The 18,541-nt window shown below is 39.5% G+C and overlaps 1 protein-coding gene across 4 annotated transcripts in view; it reads right to left on the bottom strand.

Moving 5' to 3' along the window:
* Positions 1-15,970, bottom strand: part of ATG4C (autophagy related 4C cysteine peptidase) — an 82,334-nt gene extending 66,364 nt beyond the window's left edge. Inside the window, exon 1 of one of the 4 annotated variants that reach the window (XM_023754668.1) lies at positions 15,601-15,970. The gene's annotated coding sequence lies outside the window, so the exon portion shown is untranslated. Of the gene's footprint in view, positions 1-6,241; positions 6,643-15,600 lie in introns of those variants that run through there. The other 3 variants (XM_006089768.3, XM_006089766.3, XM_006089767.3) reach the window with 3 other exon arrangements.
* Positions 15,971-18,541: the final 2,571 nt, after the last annotated feature.

Genomic DNA, 18,541 nt, shown 5'->3' with positions numbered 1-18,541 from the left:
TGTGTTTTTGTGTTTTCGGTATGGTTCCCGGTCAAAAGCAAGCTATTAAGTGGTTAAGTTTTGGGGGTGTCAAAAACTATATGCGCATTTTCAACTGCACAGGGGTCAGCACCCCTAACTACTGCATTGTTCAAGGGTTAACTGTACAGTCAATGCCAAAACCTTGGTTTCTAAGTAGCATTTCCCACTAAAATAAACCAGGATCCCATGGTAAAATGGCTGATTCCCAGTCTCAAGCAGGGAATATACAAGGTGAGCCAGGAATATCTTATTGTACAAAAGGTAAGAATTCACCCAAACACTAATGTGGACATAAACAAAGGTCACAGAAACCAGCTTGAAGAGACTAAACGACTTTGAGATAATTTAATCATCAATAAGAATAACAGGTTATAAAACACTGGATAAATTTTTTTAAAAAAATCCTTAGCTATCTAGTGATACAAAAATAAAAGACAAAAATAAAAGGAGAGAGGAGAAGTAGCTCTTCTTTAGAGAAGACAGCCAGCAAACATAGGAGGACTGAGAGAAGAAAATCACTAATGCAATGCTTGATTCAGGTAAGGATCATCAACAGCTACTAAAAACCACTAACTAGAAAAACAATTGTTGGAAAACAAAATATCCAATGATCTCAAAGCATTACCCCTGCAGATTAATTATTAAGTATAAAAGGGAAAAGATATTGTTTGAACATACAAATCTGGCTAGCTCAAGTGATTAAATTTAACATCACAATAATGGGACAAATTATCATTATATTACTCCTGATGTGATGCTATGGAAAGTTTACAACATCTTCTATGTAATTAACAGTCTTGAAAAAAGCTACTTAACCTGAAACTGAGAGGAAACAATTAGACAAATTCATTTTGTGAAGCATTCTACAAAACAACTGGCCTGGACTCTAAAAATGTCAATGTCTTGCCCTGGCCAGCATGGCTCAGTTGGTTGAGCAACATCCTGTGCACCAAAAGATCACTGGTTTGATTCTCAGTTAGGGCACATGCCTGAGTTACAGGCTCAATCCCCAGTAGGGGGCAGCTGATCGATAATTCTCACCATTGATGTTTCTATCTCCTCCTTTCCTCTCTGAAACCAATTTTTTAAAATATTTTAAAAATAAAAATGAATAAATAAAGTAATAATAGGTAATTACAAACTAATCTAACATTAATTTCCTATTATAGCTGTAGGCTAAACATAACCTCTGATAAGAATCTGTGAAAGATGACATGTGATGACTCATCTAGTACGACTGTGAAGAAGCAAAGCATCTTATATAACATTTTCTCCAAACCCAATTTTTTTCAGTTAAAATCTATTAGCTATAAGGAACTCTAAAATTAAAATGGTGTCACAGAAGTCCAGATAATCTGAGACCCCATATCACTATAAAAATAGTAATATTAAACACAAACTCTGTACCAGAAGTTTTAACTTATGCATATATATATATATATATATATATATATATATATATCATCTCATTTAATCCTCACAACTCCATAAGGCAGGTATTATTATTATCTTCATTTTATACATTAAAAAAAAAACAATGGACTAAAACAACAAAATAACTTCTGCAAGGTCATACTGCTAGTAAATAGCAAAATACACCTTTGATCCAGGCAGTCTGACTCCAGAGCCAAACTCTATATGCTCTACTATGAAATGTAAAATTTAAATAAACTGGTTGTATTGATTCAATATCTGTCAAAAATTACACAAATGGGATATTTCAAAGGAAATTCAAAACATGTCGTTTTTCCTTAGTACACATTTACATATATACTAACTGAATAAAGTTAAAGTTTAACCAGGTGCCCAATTTAATGCCAAATCTTAAGTGAAAATAAATATGATGTATAACTGCATTACTCAGTTACCTATTCATATATATGGCTGAATGTTACATATAAATTCAAAACAAATACCAACATATTTCCAAATGCTTTCACCCAGAACTTTATCCCTGCTCACTCAAGGAAAAAAAAAAACAAAACTTATTTCAGCTACACTATTCCTTAAACATACTTAAATAAAACAATGACATAAGAGGAGGGATAAGAAATTAACCTTGAACACTGATGCCACATTAAAAAATTAACAAACAAAGCATGTCCTGCCAAACCTGGTCATCTTACAATGTTCTCTATCTCAGTGAACTGATTATACTACAATCCATCCAGTTACATAAGCCAAAAGCTAGTGGTGGGCGATGGCACCTTCCTCTCCCTCATACCTCACATCCAATCCATCACCCAGTCTACCTCCTAAATAGCTCTAAAATCCATCCACTTCTATCTATCTGCATCACCACTTTGTCCAAGATATTATCACCATCTGTCATCTGGCCTCTCCCATCTACACTCTTACCTCTTCCGTAATCAGTTTTTCTTCTGTATTACATCAAGTGCTTTTTCATAGCACTTACAATAGCTGCAACTTTAAATTTCTTTGATGGAATCTTTGATTTATGTCTGCCTCCCCCTGCTACACAAAAAGTTCTATGAGGGTAGAGACTGTAGTTACTGACCACTATATCACTGTGGCCTAGAAGAGTGCCTAGTTAATAAGTAAATGCTAAATGATTGAATGCATGTGAAAGATTACAAATTAATTTATAGTCCTCAAAAAATAAAAATAAAATGGTTATAAGGCTCACTAACCATCATAAGGAGTACCCTATTTCATCATTTCTAGATCACACATTTTTACATTTTAACTCTGAAACTGAATACATTTTAGAGTTGGCAATCTTTGTTTAATTGGCAATATTTTTTTCATAGTGGCTCATAAAATAATGATGCATCTTGGAATTTTTTTTAAATCTCATGACTTGAGCCTGGCCAGTGTGACTGTCTGTGGTTGAGCATTGACCCATGCACCAAGAGGTCACCAGTTCCATTCCCTGTCAGGGCACATGCTCTCATGGATGTTTCTAACTCTCCCTTCCTCTCTCTCTAAAAATCAATAAAAACATAATTTTTAAAAAATATTGTGGCCCTGGCCAGTGTGGCTCAGTGGATAGAGTGTCAGCCCTTGCACCGAAGGGTCGCAGGTACGATTCCCAGTCAAGGGCAAATGACTGGGTTACAGGTTCTATCTAAGGCCCTGGTCGGGGTGCATGTGCAAGGCAACCAATCGATGTGTCTCTCACATCCGTGTTTCTCTCTCTCTCTCTCTCTTCCCCTCCTTGCCTCCCTTCCACTCTCTCTAAAAAAATCAATGGAAAAAGAAAAAAAAAATCTCATAATTTGATGAAATAGGAAAATCAGTTCAAGCCTAATAATCTAGTCTCCTTTCTCCTTTGGCCACCACAGTACTACAAACATTCAATAATTAACAGAGCCTACTGGTTCTTTCACCAATAGCTGTTAAACCCATTCCTTTCTTCCATTCCCACTACAATAACACTAGATCTAATTCCTCATTGCCTCATAGCTGCACTCTTGTTCTAACTTCATTCATTTAAACATTGTTTCAAATTCAACCAACCCTGTGCACCTATGTACAAGAAACTGAAGATACAAAGCAGTCCAGTTACCTGTCCCTTCTTCTAATCTCTCTCCTACAATTCAGAATTTTGTTCATTTTATGCCTCAAGCTAGAATTACTTTCCTCCCAATTTCTACCTACTAAATCCCTACTTGCTGTTTAAGTTATAAATCAAATCTCATATATTTCATGAAATTTCCCCTAGTTAATCTCTTTTCAACTTTAACATTCTAAAACACATACAATCTAATGTGTATTGGCTATATTCTCTGCTTCTTGAAGGCAAGGTTTACATTTCATACATTCTGTTAGAGTGTAAGCTCCCTATGAGCAGGGCTTTCATCTGTTTTGCTTACTGTTATTTCCAGAACCTGGGAGAGTATCTGGTACATAATAGCTCCGCAGCAAATATTTATTGAATTAATGCTCTTTACATATTTCGGGGTAGAAAATAAATCTTTGCAACTGTGTAAGCCAATCTTTACAGTTGGGAAAGAAAAGAACTAGACTAAATAACTTAAACTCTTTGAGTTTTAGATTCTTCCTCTGCTAAATGTAAATAATGTTCAATAGCTCAATGAATTAAAATGATTAAATGAAATAATGCTTTAATAGCATCTAGTACAAACCTGAGGACAAGAGCAACACTCTCAATTAATGTTTTGATGATTTGGGGTTAGTGGTAAAAAGTATTCAATAAATGCCCATGAAATGAATACAGTCTCAGGAAAAATATAAAAACTTTACTTAATATTGAGCCTCTTATCAGTTGCCCAATAAAGAATTCCATGAGTGAATTTTGAAATATTTACATTTAGCCACAAATAGTATGGCTGAAACCATTTCTGATTAATTAGAAATAATTTCAATTTGACAGGGTACAAGTATTAACATTTATATTTTATTGACACATAAAGATTACATTTGACTGCTTAAAGAAAAATGATAACTTTATTATAATTTCTATAGTGCAATAACCTATATATATAAAAAGCCAATGACCGGAACGACCAGTTGCTATGACGCCCTCTGCGGCCAGCGAACGGGCCCAATCGGGGGTGGGATCAGGCGGCCAACTGCCTGCGGCCCCTCCCCCCCGCCAACCCTGCCCCCGATAGGCCCCCACCACCCTGATCAGCCTGCGGTTCCTCCCCCCAGGCAGCTCCGCCCCCGATCAGCCCCCCACATACACATCAATCGGGGTGGGGCCCACCAGCCAATCACCCATGGCCCCTCTCCCCCACCAGCCCAGCCCTGATCGCCCCAATCAGCGGCGGGTTGGCCGGCCAACCTCCCACCGTCTTCTCCTCCCAACAGGCCCAGCCCCAATCCGCCCAATTGGGGCCAGGCCAGCCGGACCCCACCTGTGCACGAATTCATGCACTGGGCCTCTAGTTAGAATAGAAAAGCTGCAAACTCATTTGGGTTACATGGTCCCCAAAAAGTCAGATCGACAATAATTTGTCTACATCAGCGAATAGTATACAGTGCTGTTTTACCAGATCTGTCAAAATATAAAGAACTACCTCATAAACAATTACAACAAATAAATTTTTCAAATATATTTGCATTCATTTTACAGGAAAAGAACATCAATTTTTTTTTTAACTTTTTACTAAGTCATACAATTTCATCTACTGGCTACTTTTTAACTTTAAACTGTTCTCAAAAACTTTACAGTGAATGAACTGATAATTAATTCAACATAGCATCAGATTATTGAATTAATTATAAACTCTTCCTTATTCAGGGAAGGAAGCTTTATTAATGTGTAAATTGGACCATACACAGTCTTTGCCTTTCAAAGCTTTTCCAATCCCTCTGGGTACTTTCAATGATTCATAATCTAATTACAAAATCACTAGCAACCAAGGAGGAAAGAGTATTCCCTTGAGTCTATCTTCTATTAATTGACATAAAATCATTGCAAAAATTCCAAAAGGGGCATACGTTGCAGGTAGGAAAAAAAAATCCCATCTAAATACCGAATTCAGATATGAAGAGATGTACAGTCACGTATTCTCCTCTAACTTACAGGGTAGCAATGAACTCCCTATGGGAAAATAATCAATACAAAACAAAAATGTAAGCCAAAGAAAGCTTAAGAAATAGAAACTCAATAAGCAGAAGACATGCTGAGTGACCACTGACATCCTTCTCATTCATTGGTCATCATAAATATCTATTCTCCAACCTAAAAGCCCTCACATGTGGATGGAGGTAGAAGAGAGGAGGGTGAAGCGAGAACCCAATCAAGCCATTGAAAGTTTGCCTGGATGCAAAAGCATTAAGATATTCAGAGGAGTATGTTCAGGTCTGAAGCAGTAACAAAGGCCAAATCTGGAGGAAAGATTTAGGAATGAGAAGATTGCGATCTCAGGAATCCGATTTGGGGGTGGGTTTTTTGTTGTTGTTGCTGATTTTCCCCCCTTTCTTGTACCTTCTTCCACGGGGAGAAACGGGGGAGGAATTAAATGGATGCGATAGCGTCGGGGACCAGAGGTCGTGCCTGGAACAGCTCAGGAAAGCCACAGGAGAGAGGGCACGGGACGGCTTACTAAGGTTTGCTAGCTCCGAGTGCCAGCAAGGGCAAGAAGTCAGAAGACAAATGACACTAGAAAGGAGACATGAGGGCGGAGCCAAAACCCTCAAAGCCCCAACTGTTGGGCACAGGGTCTCCGCTGCGGGCAGGGCCCCCAAGGATCCCCGTCCGTCGGGGACCCGGACAGTAACTCCCCACCTGTTCCGGACTCCCTTCGCCTCAGGTCGAATCCCTCACCGAATCAGAACGAGAGAAGTGTACAAAATGTGCAGGAGCCACCGACCCGGGAAACGTTCCAGCTCTAGCGTAACAGAAACAGCCCGCACAGCAGCCGCTCCGACCTCAGCACCGCGCACAGGCACCTCCAGTCCCCCGGCCACCGTAGTAAGAGGAACGGCCTCCCTTTCAAACCCAATAGATCAGCCACTTCCGGGGTACCGACTTCCTTCAATTGGCGGCAGCGGTAACAGCCGCCTACGAACTCCTGCTCCGCTGACTTCATCCATCCCTTTGTCCGCCTCCCCAGCCCCTGAAGTCACCACACGGCAAGCGCAGAACCAAGGGAAAGTATCCATCTGTAAGCGATGTCTCTAATAGACAAACCACATTCTGCCCGCCGTGAGTTCCGGTTGAACGATTGGACTTCAACTCCCAGCATGCCATGCAACACCACGCCCTGTCTGGTTGCAGGAACTACAAGATCCAGTATGCACTGCGCCCCTCATTCTACACACACACACACACACACACACACACACACACACACACCCGCCCCCCATCCCAAATGCAATTGAGAACTAGTTAAATCCCGAAGACTAATGTAGACCTTCCTACCAAGCCCCGCTTTGGTAAAAATAGCCGTATTCCCTCCTTCACCTGTTTTGAAGGCACTCTAAACGAAGCTATAGTTGAGACTATAGGTAAATACTTTTAACAATGTTAAGAAATGTATGCATTCGTTTTCCACATTCAGATTATTTTCAAGGATTAAAAAATGACAATCTGCAAAGGCTTTTTATGAAATGAAAATTTTTATCTTCACTCATAAGGGGTGTTGAGAGAAATCCTAAATTACTGCAAAGTGTAATCCTATGTCATGTTGCAATACTGCAAGATTGTGTTGGAACAAGGACTACCAGAGATGCTCCTGAATTGCATGGAAAGTTGTAATAACGGTTAGAGGTAAAAAAAAAAAAAAAAAAGTAACAAGCTGTATTACATGACTATGAAACCACATGGGAAAGAAAACCTTTCAGAATGCAGAGTTTAAAAGTTCAAAATTAAATTTGAACTGTTTTTCCATTTTTAATGTGTTAAATTATATGAACTATCTTATTTTTTTATTATTCTCACTAAAACAGGTAACTAGAATATTTATTTTCTGTTATGTAGTAGGGAAGCCAAGTAATTAAACACTCAAAGGATGGAGCAAAATCACAAATGGAACATTTATTAGAGTGAGCAAACAAGATTCCTGTTTTCTTGCCTGATTAGATAGCCTATGGTTCTGAGGCAGGATAGTAAGAAGCTATGGAAATTCCTTGACAAGTGGGATAAGAGAAACTGAGACAAAATAATTAGACAATGCCAAATGATTTGAGCAATTTACAGCTAGCTAATAAATCACAAGGTTTATCTTCCCTAGCCAAAGACACTTAGACACAAATGGTTTACACATTATATACTGTCCCGGGGCCGACTAGCCTTAGTCCCAATCCCCCTTCGATCACGTTCTTTAAAAATAAAACTAACCAGAAAATAACCCTGGCCCCTTTATGCACACATTTTGATGAATTAACATATTGAAGTAGACACCTGAAAAGCGAATGAATATTCTGTTAAGACCCTCCCCTGAGACCTCCCCTAGGATTCCAACAGGCCAAAGAAAGATAAAGAAAGCTCCAAGAAGCTGGCGCCACAGCGAGCTCTCCCAAGAGCATGCCCAGGCCTTGTATCTTTGCTGTTTTACTCCTAAACTCTAAGGGACCTTACAAGACTTGCAACTAGGGAACAGTGGGCAATGGCAGGTCAACCTAGGCTAACCCCCTGAGCCTGTCTCCAAGGCCCCCTTTCTCTGGCTTTTCCTCTCCTGTTGCTTCTCCTACCTTAAGCCCTCCCTTTGTTTCACTGTCCTCAGCTTTAATAAACATACACTCAAAAGCCATGTGGACTCGTTTTGTGAAGTCTTTTCTACACAAAGTCAGGAACACTAACAGGGGGCCCCAGGCAGACCAGCCCCAGGCCCAGACCCCATCCAGTCACAGTTCCATATCTTAAAACACAGAACTCTGTTTTGATTTCTTAGAACAGATAACACGCATTAACGAGCTGTGTGGATACCTTTTTGTTACTTTCATTAAGACTAGGATTACAGGAATGAATTTATTTTATTTTTGATAGTGTGCATTAACAGACCATGAGAAACAATGCTTGAATTCTCAAAATAAACTGGTAATTATACAAAATAAACGTGGGTGTATACAACAAACATTGGTTTTCTATGGATTTATAGCAAAACAAATTTTAATTGGCCAAAACAGACTAGAATAGTTTCCATTTTTACAACTTCATGGAGAAGTCACGGAGGGAAATTATATTCTGTAACACTGACATGGCATCAGCTACCATACAAACTGCCTTCCAACGCCAGTGTGCTAAATTATGCAGCACTAGCAAGTAAATATTTAAAATCTATGATCATGGAAAACAATCTGCTGCTTTCCATACTCATGCACCAAAACAATAACACAACAGAGAGAAAACATTTCCTTTGGAATGATACAGAAGTAATGATCAGCTATAATTAGGTTCTCCACTATTCATAGGTGTTCATAGTAAATAAATACATAATTGCATCCACTTATTAGGGGTGTTATTAAGGACGCTTTAAAAATATGCTAAATATTTGATACACATATTTCTAGAGCAGTTTCAGTGATCAATTGGGAAGAGAGTTTAAAGAATACATAATTTATGTAACAGAATTTAGGTTTTTAAAGGAGATTTTTGCAGCTGCAGTGCTTAGCAATATTCTCTCCTCTAAATGTATCTTTGAATTTCCAAGTCAGCCAATTCCCAACCATACAGGAGTTAAAATTGGACAAGATACTCATTTCAGTTCAACAAATATACCTGCTAGGGGCAAAGCACTCTGCCTAGGCACTGCAATCTGTTTCTGAAGCACAGGTAGTTTTGATAATTAGGAAAGTCTTAAAGGGAAATGAAAAGAATATAAGGGCTTTATCAGAATGGAAAATAGAAAGTAACATGTGTAATATCACCTTTTAATAATCACAGCTGCATTTGGTTAACTGGAACTCTATAATAGCCCATCTACCTTCTGAAAGGCAGGAGCCACATCTTAAACATCTGTGTCTCTCTCAGCTCTAAGCACAGTTCTTTGTACAGAGTGACTGGCACTCCCTAAGTGTTTGTGGGAGTTCACAGTGATGTCTGAGACCCTGAAACTCCCTTCTCATCCATGCTATGTAGTTTTAACATAAGCAATTATTTTTAAATTAATAATTCAGATTATATAATAAAATAGCTATTAAAACCAGAATATTTGATTAATCAGACATTCAAAAATAATGAAAGACAGCAATTTACTGCTGCATATATATATGCAGAGAGAGAGAGAGAGAGAGAGAGAGAGAGAGGGAGAGACTAGAGGCTCAGTGCACAAAAATTTGTGTACTCGCGGGGGGGTGGTCCCTCAGCCCCGGCCTACACCCTCTCACAATCTGGGACCCCTCAGGTAGAGTCCCTAGCCTGGCCTGAGATCAGGGCTTATTGGGGCTTTCCTTCCCCCCGGCTGCAGGCAGCTGACCCCACACCCGCCGCTGCCACTGCTTGCCATCTGTGCAGTGCTGCCCCCCCCTCCCCTGCCACCGGTGGCCTCCCTCTGCAGGTGACAGGCTGGGTTGTGATGGCTTGGCTGGCCTGGGCCTCCCTCTTTCTTTGCTGGGGGGTGGGGCCCAGCCCTGCGAGGGGGCCGTCTGCCTACCTGATCACCCTTAACTGCTTCGCCTCCCCTACCCTGATCACTTCCCAACCCACTTTGCCTGCTGCCCTGATTACCCCCTAACTGCTTTCTTGGGGGGTGGGGGCCAGCCTGGGTGAGGGGGCTGTCTGCCCTATCTGATCTCCCCCTAACCACTCTACCTGCCCTGACTGATTGCCCCTAACCGCTTGCTTAGAGGTGGGGCCAGCCCACGAGGGGCCGTAGTGGTCTGGTCTCTGGTCGTTTAGGTTGTGACGCCTCTGGCCTTTTATTATATAGGATAGAGATAGAGAGATAGAGATAGAGATAGAGATAGAGATAGAGATAGAGATAGAGATAGAGATAGAGATAGAGAGATAGAGATAGAGTGATAGAGATAGAGATAGATATATATTAGTATATGAGGCAGGACAATAAGAAGCTAGAAAAATTCCTTGGCAAATGAAATGGGGAAACTGAGACAAATAGCTGAACAAACTGGCAGATACAGAAGGTTATAAGGCTAAAAAAGCCCTGATGCTTAGCCACAGGCAAAACTGGTGCAGGACTTAGCCCTCAGGGTGGCCTTTCCTCCTCTGACATATCACTGGTCATGAGGTTTAGGCCCCTGACCTTACCTTCCTAGAGATAATATCTAGGCCTCAATTATATTTCAGCTCCAGACCCAGAAAAGCAGCAAAACCTGGTAGGCCACGCCAGGACCAGCCACAATGACTAATGAGCCTTCCCCTAGCACTCTGAAAGGGCACACCTTGAAGCTGATGACTATTCCACTGAGATATCTCCTCAGACCTCCCCTAAACTCCTAGCCTCTAAAAACCCTCAAAATAAAAGACCCAGCCCACTCTCCCTCCATTCCTTCCCCCCACCCTTCTTCCCGCACAGGCATGCATCTCCTAGACTTGAAAGCAGGGGAGCAATAGGCAGCAGCAGTTTGTCCCGAGTTAGTCCCCTGAACCCCCTTTTCTCTGACTTCTCAGTGAGCCAAAGCAACCCCTCCTGGGTTCTCTCCTGTTGCTTCTTTTATCCTAGACCCTTCCTTGTTTCATTGTCCCTAGCTTTTTTATTGAATTTTTACAGAGAGGAAGGGAGAGGGATAGAGAGTTAGAAACATCGATGAGAAAGAAACATTGATCAGCTGTCTCCTGCACACTCCCTACTGAGTATGTGCCCACAACCAAGGTACATGCCCTTGACCAGAATCGAACCTGGGACCCTTGAGTCCGCAGGCCGATGCTCTATCCACTGAGCCAAACCAGCTAGGGCTTCATTGTCCCTAGCTTTAATAAACATACTCTCAAAGTCACCTGGACTTGCATTGGGAAATCTTTCCTGCACAAAGGCAAGAACCCACAAATCCTTCCTGCAAGAAGTCAAGAACCCACACACTACGGGCCAATCCGAAGCAGACCTGCTAAGGGCCAGGTCCCCTTTCCGGTAACACATATATATATTTAACACTTTTATCTTAAGTGTCAAGCCCTTTCTAAAATGTCGTCATATCCCATGCCTGTACTGTGAGACCATACTAGCCACTCTAGTAACATATTGATTATGATAGAGCTCCACATTTTTGTTAGTAAATTTTCATCTTTATCTTCTACCTAGTATACTCCTTTTTTTACATTTTTTATTTATTGATGAGAGAGAGGGAGAGAGAGAGAGAGACATCAATTTGTTGTTCCACTTATTTATACATTCATTGGTTGATTATTGTATGTGCCCTGACCAGAGATTGAACCCATAACCTTGGCATAGGGATGTTGCTCTAACCAACTGAGCTATCTGGCCAGGGCCCTACCTAGTATACTTCTTATCCATCTTCCTCCAGGACCTAGGGAAAGATGAAGGTTCTGTTTAATAAGTAAATGTGTACAATGAATGCCTGATTAAGGATATTATTTTGAAGATAAATTGATGAGGTGAATACCTTGTAGACTTTAAAGGACTATAAAATTATTTTAGGCAAAATGTGGTGAAACCTTTTCTCCTTTCCAAGTGACCTTATTTCTATCACCTCTCCTATATATTCAACCTCTCTCTCACTCCACTGCCCCCTTTACCTCAGCCTAAAAACATTCACAGGATTCCCATAATTTTGAAAGCATCTTCAGTGAACTCAGCTTCCCTCCTAAATGCAATATTATTCTATCCTCCTTTTCCTTTCAGTCACACTTCACAAGTGCTACAAAATAAGTCTTAACCTTGAAATGTAGTACAGTATCTATTCACAGCTAGTATTATTAAACACTGTGCTAAACCTGGAAATCTGAAAAGAACTTAGATAATATATGTATGGTCCCCCAATATAGTGTTATGATAGAGGTATGGACCGGTAATACTAGAAAAGGGAGTGTCAGTTTCCCTAAAATTGAGGGATCCTAGAGGAAGAAATCCTGCGATCACTAAAATGACAAAAATAATTATTGCCTGACTGGTTTGGCTCAGTGGATAGAGCGTCAGCCTGCGGACCAAAGGGTCCCAGGTTCGATTCCAGTCAAGGGCATGTACCTTGGTTGCGGGCATGTCCCCAGTGGGGGGTGTGCAGGAGGCGGCTGATCGATGTTTCTCTCTCATCGATGTTTTTAACTCTCTATCCCTCTCCCTCCTCTCTGTAAAAAATCAATAAAATATATATTTAAAAAAAATAATTATTATTAACTAACTTCAGAAGAAGGAAGTTCAACCAGTTTAGGATAGCCCATAAATTCATTATAACTGGAGCATGAGAATGGGGGAGTGGTATGATATAAGGCTGGAAAGACAGACTAAGGCTATTTCAAAAAGGGGCCTTGTATACTATGATAAAAAATCATGGACTTTAACCTGATTATAAAGGGAACCATTTAGGGAATGGGAACGATATAATTAGATTGCATTTTGGGTTGCTGGTTGCAATATTATGGAGAATGGCATGGATTGCAAAGACCAGTTGGAAGATTATTTTTATATTTCAGGTTGTGATGTGTTTTTTTTAAGGGATATCTGAATAGTGATAAGGAAAAAGCAAAAAAAAATGGTTAGAGATATTAGGATAATAGAATCAAAAAGAGATATGAGGGAGAGAAAGAACCAAGGGAGACTCCCAGGTTTCTGTTTTTCAACTTTCCACACGTTAAGTTAGGAGAGCTTTGGAGATGACAGATAGCTATGCCCAGGAGGCAATTAGATTTGGAGTTTAAAAGGAAGATTTGAGCTGAGCATTTAGCGTGGAGAGTCATCAGTTTTAGATGACAGTTGGAACAATGGGCAAGGGTAAGATTGTGAACCAGGTGGGTGGGAATCTGAGCTAGTAACCATCCAGCCAAAATGTGACAGAGATGAGGTGGGGTGGAGAATGATATATGCAAATGTCATGAAATCCTTTAAGGAACAGATTTTTACATTAAAGCAAAGCACTACTGAATTATATAGCACTAAATAATGAGGAGAGAGCTGAACTCATCTGTGGACTGTGGATGTGGTGTTCATGAATAAATGAAACCAAAAAGACAAAAAAGCATAAATTCAAGAAAGTTGCAGGGGGACAGAATCTTCAGAGAAGAGTCAGTATTCCTTAAGACCAAGAAGTGGAGCAAGAATTCTGTGAGAAGAATCAGGATGGAGCGAATAAAAGCATCAGAGAAGGAACTGAAATATTTGAAGGGAGAAAAGTAGTGGGAGATTGGGTCATGGGAAAGGAAGCACAAGAGAGAACACAAAAAGAAAGATGGTGATGAAGGAAGACAGGAATGTGAGATAGTATCACTGGCCTCAAGGTTTCAGAAAAGAAATCTTATGTAACTCCGTGGTTTACCCCAACCTGTGTGTGTAGTTTTCACTCATCTTGACAGCTGAGAGTGTCACTGACTTGCTTACAACACTCACATTCTTCCCTTAAAATGGAAGGCACCCTCCTCCTCAAAGCCAAGAGCTTCAGGGGAGGAATACTTTCCCAAGCCCTACATGGCATAGATTATCATTTGCCTAAAGTTTAGACTCTAAATCAAACATTGTGGCCCACTTTCTTTCTTTTTAAAAAAATAATTTTTAAAATTTTATTGAATTGAGAGAGCAAGAGAGAGAGAGAGAAACAACTATTTATTGTTCCATCACTTCATGCATTCATTGGTTGATTCTTGTATGTGCCCTAACTAGGAATCGAACCCACAACCTTGGCATATGGGGACAATGCTCTAACTAACTGAGCTACCCAGCCCGGGCTGTGGCCCACTTTCTTGGTTTAGGCATGAACATGTGACATAATTCCAGGCAATAAGATGTAAGGGGAAATCTACTGCAGAGCTTCTGGGAAAACTTCTTCTCCACTTTTTCTCCCGGAAAAAAAACACACAAAAAAAAAACAGTGCATGCTGTACACACATGTCATACCAGCATTACTCACAATAGCTAAAAGGTAGAAGCAGCCCAAGTGTCATCACCAGATGAAAGGATATGCAAAATATGGTATATAGATACAATAGAATATTATTCAGCCTTTAAAAAATAAAAAATTCTGACACATGCTACAACAGGGGTGAATCTTCAGGACATTATCCTCGGTGAAATTAGTGAGTCACAAAAAGACAAATACTATTTGATTCCACTTACATGAAGTACCTAGAATAGTCACATGCACAGAGTCAGACAGTAGAATGGTGGTTGCCAGCAGCTGGGGGCTGAGGGGAATGGGGAATGATTATTTAATGGGTATGGAGTTTTAGTGTTGTTAGATGAAATAAATTCTGGAGATGGATGGTGGTAATTGTTACACAACAATATGAATGTACTTAATGCTACTAAACTGTACACTTACAATGGTTATAATAGTAAATTTTATGTTATATGTATTTTACCACAATAAAAAAAAATGGAGAAAAAAGCAGTGCATGGCAACCAAGACCATTCAATAGCAAAAGAATAGCCTCTTCAACATGCAAAAGAATAAAGTTGGATTCCTACCTCATACCATATTCAAAAATTTACTAAAAATGGGTCAAAGATTTAAATATAAAAGTTAAAATGATAAACCCTTAGAAGAAACCATACAAGTAAATTTCCATAACCTGGACTTGGCCATGGCTTCTCAGATATGACACCAAGAACACCTGCAGAAATAAAAACAGATAAATTGGACTTCACCAAAATTAAAAAGTTTTCATGCATCAAAGGACACTGTGGAGAAAGTGAAAAGACAATCCACAGAATGGCAAAACATATTTGTAAATATATATCTGAAAAGAGTCTAGTATTCAGAATATATAAAGAACTTACAGATCAAGAACAAAAAGATAACAACCCAATTAAAAGATGGGCAATGGACTTGAATAGACATTTCTCCAAAGAATATATACAGCTGGCCAATAAGTACATGAACAGATGCTCAACATCACTAATCACATTTTTATGATAAATAAAATATATGTTTATATTTAGGCCTATATTTTATACATTTAAGAATAATATATGCATTTAAAATTGCAAAATGTTTCTCAGCCACTGGATTAGTGACATATTTTGTATAACAAACTACCCATCTCTTAGTGGTTTTAAAAAACAACAATTATTATCTTACAATTTTTAGGAATCTGGGCATGATATGGTTGGGCCCTCTGCCTCCCGGCCTCTGACAAGGCTGCAAGCAAGGTGTGGACGATGCCAGCTGTGGCATGACCGGGGAAGAATGTGCTTTCAAGTTCACTCCGTGGTTGGCAGGATTCCGTTCTTTGCAGTTGTTGGACTGAGGGCCTTAGTTCCTCGCTGGCTGTTGGCCGTAGCCACTCTCCGTTCTTTGTCACATGGGCCTCTTCAACAATAGCAGCTTGTTTCATCAGAGCATGTGAGCCAAGAAAGCAATAGAGAAAGTCTGCTAGCCAGAAGGAAGTCATGGTCTTAAAATCCCATCATGAAATGAACAGCCCATTACTTTTGCTGTATTCCACGCACTAGAAACAACTCACCAGGTCTAGCTCACACTCACGGGGAGATGATGACACAAGGGCACACATACAAGGAGGTGGGGATCCTTGGAGGGCGTGTTAGAAATACCTAACTCAGTCACCACATACAATGGCTGCACATACCATGCTAATTCCTAAGTACCTTGGAACCACAAATTGGAAGAGGAACAAAAGCAAGAGAGTGAATGCCTAGCTGTATTGCAAAATGATTCTTTGCTATGCAAGAGTCTGTTGCATTCATAACTTCTGTGAGAAAAGATTTGATAAAAAGTCTTTTTTCCTATCTGAACACTTTGCCACTCGGAATCCTCTCCATACCCTGAAACAGTGTTTATCTTTGATGTTGCCACCGGCATTACAGCATTCCAACACAGTGGCCTTTGTGGGGTAAGAGATGTGGAAAAGCATTTCCCTGGGGCTTGACAACGTTAGTCATGAGAACGGAAGTTTAGGGAGAGGAGTTGCACTGGGTTAGTGCTGAGAGCCAGGAAAAGAAAATGAGAAAGATACTCTTGTGTTTTTGGTATGATTTTTGTGGGTGTATTACGTGCGTGACCGCTAAGGCAGGGGAGATAAAACAGTGGTTCCTCTTACTTTGTGCTGGTGGCAGAACTAATGTTTTGTTGTGTGTTTTTTTTTATAATTCTTTATTGTTGAAAGAATTATATTTGTCCCCTTCATGTATTTAAGGGAGAAAAGCAGTAAGAAAAAAAGGAATTGTTCAAAATGTCACCATCTAAAGGCAACCATTGTTCACATTTCGATCTGTATTTTTTTATACCTTTTCTAAGTATAGTTTTTATACATTTGTTTGACAGAGTTGTGATTATTTTACCAGCATAATTTTTTATCCAGCTGTTTTCACTTGTCATTAAAACATAAAGCACATTCCCATGTTATTATGAACTATTCATAAACATTATTTTTTAAATGATCTTTTTTTCTAGCTTACACTCTTTCCAGGGAAAGACAGGAAGTTAAACACTGCTCATAAACATTACATCTATTAGTTTAACTTTCAACCTGGCCCAATTTCAGATTCTTCTGAATCTAAAAATAGTCTCTCTCTCTCTCTCTCTTGCTCTCTCTCTCTGTCTCTCTCTTGCACAATAAAAAATTAACTATTTTGGGTATTTGGAGACTCAAGAATTCAGTGATCTTAGAGAAAGAGGAAAGAGTCTAATAGTGGCAGTTTGTCACTTGATCTAAAAGCAAGATCTCAAACTTTCAATTAAGTTGATATTAATATTAAATCTTGATATCACAAAACTTTAAATGAAAGTATAAAAACATTACATGTATATATTTTGAAATAAAAAGGCATCTCCAGAAGAGAACTCTTCTTGATATTTATTCTTTTTTATTTTTCTACAGAAACACAAAAACCGGGAAGATCACAGTACTTCAGTGCAAATGTCAACATAGTAAAAAAGACAGATAGTGTCTTAGAATTATTATAGAAACAGTTTTGACTGCAAACTTCTTGAAAGGGTCTTGGAAATCCCCAAAGTTTGCAGACCACACTTTGAGAGCTAGTGCTTTAAACTCTTAGTCATTTGCATCTTAGCAAATACCTGATATCTTCCAGTCTCAGCTCTCCATGTTGTCTTTACTGTGGAGCTGAGGAAAACGAAGCTGAGAGGAGTTCCCTGATTTGCTCAGGATCACATAGGTGTAAGGGAGAGAAGTAGAATTTGCATCTAGAATTGTCTAAATCCAAATCCCAGGCTCTCCCTCTATTTTGTATTCCTAGGATAACAATGCTTATTTTCTGTTTTGCAAAATATAGTGCTTAAAGTATTTGTTGCACATTTCTCCTCAAATGGGTGGTCAAGTGTACATATGGACTCTTGATTATCTGTTTCTCTAGCCATAAAAGTAATACAGGTGTGCAGCCAAACTAATATAAAATAATATTGAATGTCAATTGTAATTGAAAAAAATGTAACAGAGGTAATATTTTGAACAAGAAAATCTCTACATTCTCTTACTACAAAATATATAGAAAAGCTTAGTGAAAGGTAGACAAGAAAGAAAGGAAGAAGGGAGGGAGGGAGGGGAGGAGGGAGGAAGGGAGGGAGAGAGAGAGGAAGAGAAAGAAAGAAAGAAAGAAAGAAAGAAAGAAAGAAAGAAAGAAAGAAAGAAAGGAAGGAAGGAAGGAAGGAAGGAAGGAAGGAAGGAAGGAAGGAAGGAAGGAAGGAAGGAAGGAAGGAAGGAAAAAAGAAAAAGTTATCCTAGAATTGGGTAGGAAAAAAAGAAGGGGTGGGGGAATTTTACAATTTCCATATTTTGCAATTTGAGTGTGCCCTCACTCAGGTCTGGAGTTATACTCCATGCATAGCAGGGAATCCTCAAATTGAGAAATTGATATAAAATGAATGGAAGTACCAAAACATCTCCCTACCACACACACACAACTTGGACAGTAACACTGAAACTACCTACCCCCCTCACTCTCCACACACCACTTACTCTGCATTAACATGACTTTACTATTTCATTGTCTGTATAACCTTGTTTTATGTGTATTTCTGTTTAAAGACACCTTATGTAATA

This window comes from Myotis lucifugus, unplaced genomic scaffold, assembly GCF_000147115.1.
Source record: "Myotis lucifugus unplaced genomic scaffold, Myoluc2.0 scaffold_63, whole genome shotgun sequence".
Classification (NCBI taxonomy): Eukaryota; Metazoa; Chordata; class Mammalia; order Chiroptera; family Vespertilionidae; genus Myotis; species Myotis lucifugus.
Note: the sequence above shows the minus strand (reverse complement) of the source record. Positions and strands in the feature narration are given on the sequence as shown.